The following is a 9,875-nucleotide window of genomic DNA, read 5'->3' as shown; positions in this document are numbered from 1 at the left end:
GATTAAAACTTAATTATTATTGTAAAAGAAAATACCCCATTTTTAATATCTTACAGCACAAACTTTTAATAGATCACAGCCTCCACAGGGAACAGCTTCTGGACAATCTACTTCGTTTTTTTCTTTTATTCAACATTTGAACTCAACTCGATAATTTTAAATAAAATTTCAATACTGCTAAATTAATTTATTAGCTAATAATTTTAAAAAAATGTTAACCATAGTCATCAATAGCTTGTGACAGAGCCAGAAATTTAGTTTAGGGGTTCCAATTAAAATATGTTATTTGTTAAATAAATTAAAATTGACAAGAAAATTTTTCATAAAAGTTAATACATTATTACAATTAATCTATAATAACAATGTCACGACCCAACCTATGGGCCGGACCAGCACTAGGACCTGGGTCAGCCTAAAGCCCCCAAGGCCCGTAGTAAGCCTAACTATTCACTTAACCTAACTCTAAGGCCCATTTGGGCCCAATTTCAAGAAATCAACCGGACACAGTCCGGCCATAAAATGGACCTTTCAACGGGGAGTTTTTGACTCACCCGACCTGTAAACACAATAAATACTCAATTGGGGAGCTCAGCTCACCCTCCACATACTCATCAGCATAAAAATAAATGGGAGCTCAGCTCCCTCATCCAATCCAGCAAACATGCATAGAATATTAAGTTTACAGATCCAAAATAATAATTTAGTTTACAGACTCATATCAAATAAATATTTCTAACACATGCGAAAATTCTAGATGAATAAATAACCTGCGAGGGAGAAAGCAGGTTAACCTCAAAAATATCCTCCTGTGGCCTGGAAAAATATTGAACAGGAGTGAGCGTTCGACTCAGAGAGTAAAATATCAATTTTAACCATAATCTCTATAACTATCTAAAACTAATGCACCCTGTAGAGTGAAATGCAACATCAGCAATAAATCCACATCATAATAGCAAAAAGGTAATTTGGAGCACTCACACACCCAACAATATCAATCATATATATATGGGAGCTGATCCCCTATACAGCTCTCTTAATTCCAACTGTGCCAGCGAAGAACTCAGCTCGGACTTCCACTTAATAACCAAATCGGGGTCCCAGCGAAGAACTCAAGCCTTGTCTACCCCGAAGGATCGGGTCCCAACAAAGATCTCAAGCCGTGTCTACCCGTCCTATCCATAGTCCACACCACATCACACGCACGCCAACGCAAGCACACTGCTCCAAATTACCACAACAACATACATGGCACTTTCACAGTTATGAATGCAACATAAATCGTGCCTAAAGTTTATCTACATAGATATATGCATATAAGTGATGCATGGGCATGCTTGAACATATAATAATAGTGAAATTACAATTAAAATTAATATTTTACTCACAGACTTGATAACGGTCACTGTGGCGGCTGGGCGGAGGAAGAAAGCTGTCCCGGCTCACCTGACAATTAAATTACAATTATTTAATACAAATGGCTCAATACAAATTAAGAAAAGACCAAATACGTCCTAAGTAGTGCCGAAAATCCGGCAGAATCTCCCATATACCTAGGACCTACCCAACCTGTAAAAAGGCTCAAAACACACTTCTATATTCGCAACTCATATATCCACAATTCAATCACATCACACAGCCCCTCCTGGGCCCATCAAATCAGTCATTCATCACAATATGTAAAATTTCAATTTAGTCCTTATAATTGATCATTTTTGCAAAAACTACCCAAACAAGCTCTAAAAATTCTAAAACTTTGCCCCGCGGTCCTTAGCAATATTACTAGGCTATTTCAAAAAGAATCATAATTTTCTGAGCTACCACAAATATTTTATGAATTTTTAATCCAATTTAAGCACTAGAAAATTACGAAAAAGCAAGGTTTGGGTTTACCTTTGCCGATTCTGACTCCTGGGATGCGCTCGAGACGTCTGACAATGGGGGGTAGCCAAAACCTCGGTCCAATTTGGAGACTTTTCCAGAACGCAGTGCATCGACGGAAATTCACTGCACCGCAATCGCCGAATTTCCGCGAATTGAAGATACCTACACGAAGCCCACAACACGGGGGTTAGTACATAAATTTTTCAGAATTTTCTAAGCTCATTTAATGCTCGGAAAACACTGCGAAGTTCTGTGGGATCCACTGAAAAACGGTGTCGGAAAATTTTGAAATTTATATCCCCGCGAAGCTCTCGACGAGTGGAGCGCTCTGGTACTCTCAGTTTTCTCGTGGGGTTCACGGTTTGCGAGAAATCTAGCCCGAAAGTCAAAATGGGCTAAAACTTTTCGGGCAAAAATTGGACAAATCGCTCGATGGATTTCGGTGTTCTTGGTGTCTATGGAAAGCTCTCGACGAGTAGATGAGTTTAGACACAAGACCCGGTTCGATTGGTGGCCGGATCGGCCGAATTTTGGCCTGGAAGACAAAAGGTCGCGCGCTGTAGCTTCGGAGCCGCTTCGGCTGCCCAGGCCGCGGCCGGCCGTGGGGGAGGGCTGAGGCGGCGCACCGGCGAGGTGGGGTGGCAGGGGAGGCGGCGGCGCAGCAAGGGGAGGAGGGAGGAGAGAGAAAAAGGAGAGAGAAGGGGAGGAGGAGAAACGCGCGCGGGAGAGGAAGAAAAGGAAGAAGAAGGCCGGTCCGATCTGATCCGGTTCGATTCAGTGGTTCGATTCAGAATACAAAATTTTGAATTTTTACTCACGGACCTAAAAATGAGGTCCAAAATTTCAAAAATTTGAAAAACTCGAGAAAATTTCGTAGACTCCAAATATATTTTTAGTTTTGCCACGTAGTCTTTAAATTAATTTTTAAAAATCATCAAAGTTTATATTTTCGGAAAATCGAACCCAATTTTTAAAATCCGAAAAATCTCAAATAATTTCTTAAAATTTAAATAAAATTAAAATATTAATAATACTCATAAAATAATAAAATTTAAAATTTTGGGGTGTTACAAACAAACTTAAACACCTTAATTTTTTTAACAAAATTAACTTGCTAAAAATTAAATAGAACTGTTGTTAATTCAAAAATATAATAAATATTTTATATTATGAATTACTACGACAGCCTAAAATTGAAAAACTTATCTAATTTATCTCAAATTTATTTTTTCCAAAAAAATAATGAAAAGCAAATTTAATTAAAAATATATAAAAAGTTATTTTAACCATCCTAATTTGAGATATGTTTTATCACACTCACATATGTCTAGTGGATATATATATATATATATATATATATATATATATATATATATATATATATATATATATATATATATATATTAAAAAGTGAGAAACAATTTTTTTTTTAAAATACAAGCTTCATTAAAATGACAGAAATTTAATTATTTCAATTGAAACAGATGTTGAGCTAGGAATCTACCATTTGAGAGAGGGAATAAATATTAATAAGAAACAAATGAAATTTTTATAAAAATATAGGGACTAAAACAAAAATATAAAATATTAAGATATCAAAATTAAACTATGAATGAAATTTACAGAGGGATAAAAATATTGGAGGGACGAATAATAATTTTGTAAAAAACCCCTAAAATCTTAATTTTAAAAATTGTAGAGGGTATATTGTAATTTTTTTTTTGAAAAAAATACATCAAATTTTTGGATAATTTTTTAATTTTAGAAACTTGTAGGAGACATGGTCCCTTATTTCTAAGTAATTCTACCCTTAAATTAAAACTTGCTTTAACGACATGGTATGAACTATTTTATTGATGTATTATAAAGTGAGAAACTAATTTATTTGATTTTGATAATATATAGATTAAATTATATACTTAATAAAATATTAAATATTAAAGTGTAAATTATCCTACAAATATTTATTTTTAAAAAATTATCACTGTACCCCTAAATATTTTTAAAATTTCAGGGGGTCCAAATGCCCCCTTGGCTCTAACCTCCCTCCGTCCCTGGTCAATAGCCAAAATAAAACTAAACCCACTTCAACTCCATATATGTATGTCCAAAAGAAAATGTCAACATCTACTTTAATAAACATCTAGATATTTTTTTCTTATATATATTCTCATGCAAACTATGCATTTAACAAATCTTAGGCAATGGCTGGCCATAAATGTATACACTTCCTTTCATTTATTGTCCTCTTGACCATCACCACTGGATCAGGATGCGTCACGGCGTCGCCACGGGCAATCAAAGGTGCTTATTAGCCTTCGTCATCTGAAACTTTTCCACCTTCTGCCATAGACACAAGTTTGTTCACTCATATATACTATGCTTTTCTTATGCCAAATAATGTCACGTTCAAGTTTGAAATACCCGATTTGACTGCCACTCCCCTCCTTGATTTTGCAACTACCCTTCATCGTAAAAATCATCCAATGAAAACCCTCATCTCTATTGGCGGAGGAGGCACTGATCCTCAGCGGTTTGCTAGGATGGCATCAAAGGCAAAGCCACGTAAGGTGTTCATAAATTCAGCTATTGAAGTAGAAAGAAAATTTGAGTTTGATGGGCTGGATCTTGACTGCGAAACTCCTAAGGACCCAAAAGAGATGCAAGACCTGGGTTTTTGTTTAAAGAATGGCGTGATGCCATCCAAAAGGAGGCTAAGTTCACAAAAAAAGGCCTCCACTATTGCTCACGGCTATTGTGTACTTTTCCGTCAAGTTCTTATGGACTGAAACGTAATGGAAATTCCCAATGGTACCGATAAGGGAAAACTTGGACTGGATTAATGCAATGTGTTGTGATTATCATGGTTCATGGGACACTACATCCCCGGGGGCCCAAGCTGCATTGTCACTAATATAAGTACAAGCAGGGACGGAGGGAGGTTCAAGCGAAGGGGGCCCAACGCCCCCCTGAAATTTAAAAAATTTTTAGGGATATAGTGATAATTTTTTTAAAATAAATATTTTATAGGATAATTTACACTTTAATACTTAATTTTTTATGAAGTATATAATTTAATTCATATATTATCAAAATCAAATAAATTAGTTTCTCACTTTATAATTCATCAACAAAATAGTTCATATTATGTCGTTAAAGTAAGTTTTAATTTAAGGGCAGAACTACTTGGAAATAAGAGCTTCCCCAAACAAGTTTCTAAAATTAAAAAATTACCCATAAATTTGATGTATTTTTTTCAAAAATAAAAAGACTATATACCCTCTACAATTTTTAAAATTAAGATTTTAGGAGTTTTTTACAAAATTATTGTTCATCCCTCCAATATTTTTATCCTTGTGTAAATTCCATCCATAGTTTAATTTTGATATCTTAATATTTTATATTTTTATTTTAGTCCCTGTATTTTTATAAAAATTTCATTTATTTCTTATTAATATTTATTTCCTCCACTAAAATGATAGATTCCTAGTTTCACATCTATTTCAATTGAAATAATTAAATTTTTATCATTTTAATAAAACCGATAACTTAATCATTGTATTTTCAAAAACAAATAGTTTCACAATTTTAAATTATATATATATATATATATATATATATATATATATGTGAGTGTGATAAAACATATCTAAAATTAGGATGGTTAAAATAACTTTTTATATTTTTTTAATTAAATTTGCTTTTCATTATTATTTTCAAAAAGAAAAAAAAATTAAGATAAATTAGATAAGTTTTTCAATTTTAGACTATTATAGTAATTCATAATATAAAATATTTATTATATTTTTGAATTAATAACAGTTCTATTTAATTTTTAGCAAGTCAATTTTGTTAAAAAAAATTAAGGTGTTTAATTTTGTATTATAGATTAATTGTAATAGCGTATTAACTTTTATGAAAAATTTTCTTGTCAATTTTAATTTATTTAACAAATAACATATTTTAATTGAATTTTCCTAAATTAAATTTCTAGCTCCGTTACTAAGTACGCTCTTAAGTCATGGATTGACACATGGTTGTTATGGGTCTGCCATTGTTTGGGATGACTTGGAAGCTCGAAGACCAAAATGTAAACGGAATTGGAGCACCGGTGGTCGGAGTTGGCCCCGGATACAAAGGTGTGCTGACTTTTGCCGAGGTGGTGAAGTAGAGAATTGAGCAACAATGATATATGATGCAGAAACTGTATCCACATATTTATATGCTTCATCATCATGGATTGGGTATCATGATGCCTTGTCCTCCACTACTAAAATAGGGTATGGTCAGGCCCTTGAATTCGTGGGTATATCTTTTGGGCCCTTAGCTATGATGATGAGTGGAAAATCTCAGTATTAATGGATAAATTAATTTATCTATTTAGCTCAATAGTATTAGAGTCAAAACTGAGAGATCTTGAATTTAAGTTTCAATTAGAGCATATTGTAAAAAAAAATAAAAATAAAAATAAAAAAATCTTCAGCCTGTTATAATTGAATTATGAGAAACTGGAATACAAATTTAACGATTTGAAAATTGAATTGAAACCTTTGGAGTGTTTACTATCCTCTCCTTTGAATTATGAGACCAAGGAGAAGGTAAGAAAGTCAATTCTTTTGAAATGAAACTTTTAAGCTACTTGATGACAAATTACAACAAATCCTACGCCTGCATTTTCCAAAGAAATTTGTGTTTTATTATCACCAACAATAAAAACCTGTTAAGAAAAATTGATCACTATGTTGCATTTACAATTGAAAACCAGGAAGATGGAGCATCATACTATAATCTTTGTTAATTGAAATTCATACTTGGCTTTTCTTTTTCTTCTATGTATTTGCCACTTTCACTTGTTTATTATAAGTGGAAGCATAAAAGAATGTGTTTGGAATATAATCATATATCAACACCTGCTTTTTAATGTTGATGCTCAATCTTAAACCTCACTCTTGAAATCCCAAAATTCTTAGCAAAAGGTTAAATGTATATCACTTGAAAATATTGAAAATTTGGTTACCAAAACTATTAGGTGCTACGGATTGAAGCTTTCTTATTTGGTAATTCAGTTTTCGTTAATATTCCACATTGATTTGGAATAGGAGTAATGTGTCTCTTATAAAGTCTTGAGCACACCTCCGCTCTTAAATTAGCTTTTGATGTTGAGTTAGGCTTGGCCTAAGATTGCATCAGAGCCTTCCCAATCGAGGTTGAACCTCCCATAAGTGTTTAACTCCTCTAGCAAGAGGAGGGTGTGTTAATATCTCACATCTCTCTTTGAAGCTGTGGTTGCTTGGGGATGCCTTTCCTGCTTGGGATTTTACCAACTCCGTCAAGCTCATCTCCACTTAGATTTTCCATCAAATTTTTTTTTAGACTTCTAACACCAAGAACAGAAAAGAACCAATCATATGAATTGTATGGAAAAATTAAAAATGGTTTACACAAAAATCATTTAAGAATGTTATTATTGTATCGTATTAGCATTAGATTAGCAACTTAGAAGTGGAGTTTTTACTTTTTAATTATAACAGAGGATGCTATAAATTCAAACTTGGCTAATGAACTAATAATACTGCTTTAAGCATATATTAACATTGCTCTTTCTTGTAGTTTTAACACTTTTGTTATTACTAGTTGGACCAGTAATAACACTAATTTTCTTTTCTTGGACATGAGTAAAAATCATTTTCTCTCCATCATGCACTTGCCAAATTCTTTTCACATAAATGGATTATGGAAAGCAAGATGTTGCATATGTCACACCCTACTCCCCTATAAGATGTAACAAGATCTCGTAGTATACCTAATGAATTACCGTACTTCTCCTATCGATAATCCATTAAATATACTACAAGGGATTTTAAAACAATTTTTGGAAAATTTAAGTCATAGATTAAAATCTGGTGTTATAAAATTTTTTTAAAATTTCGGCAAAGTGCCGGCTGTATTTTGAGAAAACAGTTCTTCAATCCTGCAAAAGAAAATGCTCCCAATATGTTTTCTCAAATACAACTCCAATAAACTTTATTTCAATTCACAATTCAATTCTCAATAAACAATCAATTCATTTTCAAACCAATCTCATCATGAAGAAATATTTCATTGATTATAAAACTCAAAATTTATATTACAAAACTATTCAAGTAAATGAAATCTCAAATTTACATTTAATTACATACCAAAATATTTTACAAGAGTTTTTATACAACTGCTCAAATAATTTACATACATATTATTACATGCATACATCAAAACCAATGTACATGGGTATACCTATAATATACCTGGAGCTGATCTGAAAGTGTCTTCAAAGAAACTTACTCACTGCTCTATGCTCTTCTTACCTGTGACAGTATACAAAGCTATCGCTGAGTGGTGAACTCAGTGGTGCACAACTATAATTTAAAACATAGTACAATATACATTGACAAAATTTACAGTAAATAATTTGGAAATCTGAATACTCATCAAATTCCAAAACTCAAAATATTCATTGCCAATAATGTAAATCATTTGTATGAAATGACTTTGATCACGAAATTTAATTTATCAAATCATGACTAACCATTTAAGGTAGTTCCAACAAAATCAATTATACATAAATCATAACGGAAATCATAATTCTTTACTGTTCAAAAACATTCTGTGTCTCAAAAATCATGTTGTATCTCAAAAATCATCCTTTATCTCAAAAACCATGCTGTATCTCAAAAATTATGTTGTATCTCAAAAATCATTCTTTATCTCACTAACTATGCAAGACTAATCCGAAAAGGGCCATATTTGATGTGATTCTAACTCCCTATGGTCAGGGAGGTCGAATCAGATTCTAACTCCCTATGTTCGGGGAGGTCAAATCATCGTGCACAGTACCATCACAATAATGAATCTTCCGCAAGGGCCATAACGATAAAATAAACTTAGATCTAACCTCAAATCAGAGGAAAATCTAAGCCTGTGCACCTACCATGGTAATCAAAACACAACTAACTCCATTGTCTTCTCAACAAATGAGAGAGACGGGTAATAACCTAGTTAAGCATCTATAGTGAGATATAAAATAATATCACAATCCTTTTAGTGAGCAAAAATCACAATATAATTCGATTCAAAGTCAATTCCAATATCCAATAATTTTTATGCTCATCACAATTCAAATCATAAATTTGCATTTTTTTTCTCATGAAAATTACCATCGCAATTCAAAACATGTTCTATCACAATTTTTCAAAATATAATTTATTCAATCCATAATAATACTTAATACTTGTGGAAATACCATTTCACAAAGCTAAATTCATACATACTATAACAATTTCAATAGTCATTGAATTAAATCTAATAATACATAAGAAAAATATGTCATTAAATCATATGAAATATTTAGAATAAAATCAGTTAAAAACTAGTTGTGCACAAACCTCTGATAACTGTCTCTTGGCTCTGACTCAGTATTTCCTTCTCCTTCCCTGAGTCTTTGCTAACTGAGAAACACAATTTGAAGTGTTTCAGTATTCATTTAAACTGTCTCTAAGAATAAGGTTCAATAATTAATTTATCGAATTCTATTATTTCCTTAGTCAACCTAATATGTCGACCCTCGATGCATTCTAGGTAAATTAGGTTTTAATATTACTAATATGTCACATTCAATAGTCTTTTAGGGTTGGTACATGTTACCAAATTCATTTCCATGTATCTTGCATTTTCTTGCAATTTGCTGGATTCCGAGATACTAGTTTGACCTAGCCGGACGACCTAGTTCTCTCGGTTTTCTGGTTTCGGTCAAAACTACAAACTTGTAGATCTATGTCTTATTGCACATGGGGCAAAATTTTAGGTCCAAGTTATGGTCATTTTACTATTGCTGGTCAAAATGCATCAAAATTGGTCACTTTGGGTCATTTTAGGTCATTTTAGGTTCGGCCAGTTTTTGGACCCGAAATTTTGCAAGCTATTTGACTTGCTTATGGTCATTTCTGGGCTTTGGTGTC

The 9,875-nt window shown here is 32.6% G+C and overlaps 1 pseudogene; it reads left to right on the top strand.

Annotated features, from left to right (window-relative positions):
* The first annotated feature begins 4,085 nt into the window (after positions 1-4,085).
* Positions 4,086-6,986, top strand: LOC131175270 (nod factor hydrolase protein 1-like; annotated as a pseudogene).
* Positions 6,987-9,875: the final 2,889 nt, after the last annotated feature.

The sequence above is a fragment of the Hevea brasiliensis genome, chromosome 17 (assembly GCF_030052815.1).
Source record: "Hevea brasiliensis isolate MT/VB/25A 57/8 chromosome 17, ASM3005281v1, whole genome shotgun sequence".
Classification (NCBI taxonomy): Eukaryota; Viridiplantae; Streptophyta; class Magnoliopsida; order Malpighiales; family Euphorbiaceae; genus Hevea; species Hevea brasiliensis.
This window is presented reverse-complemented; position numbering and strand designations above follow the sequence as displayed.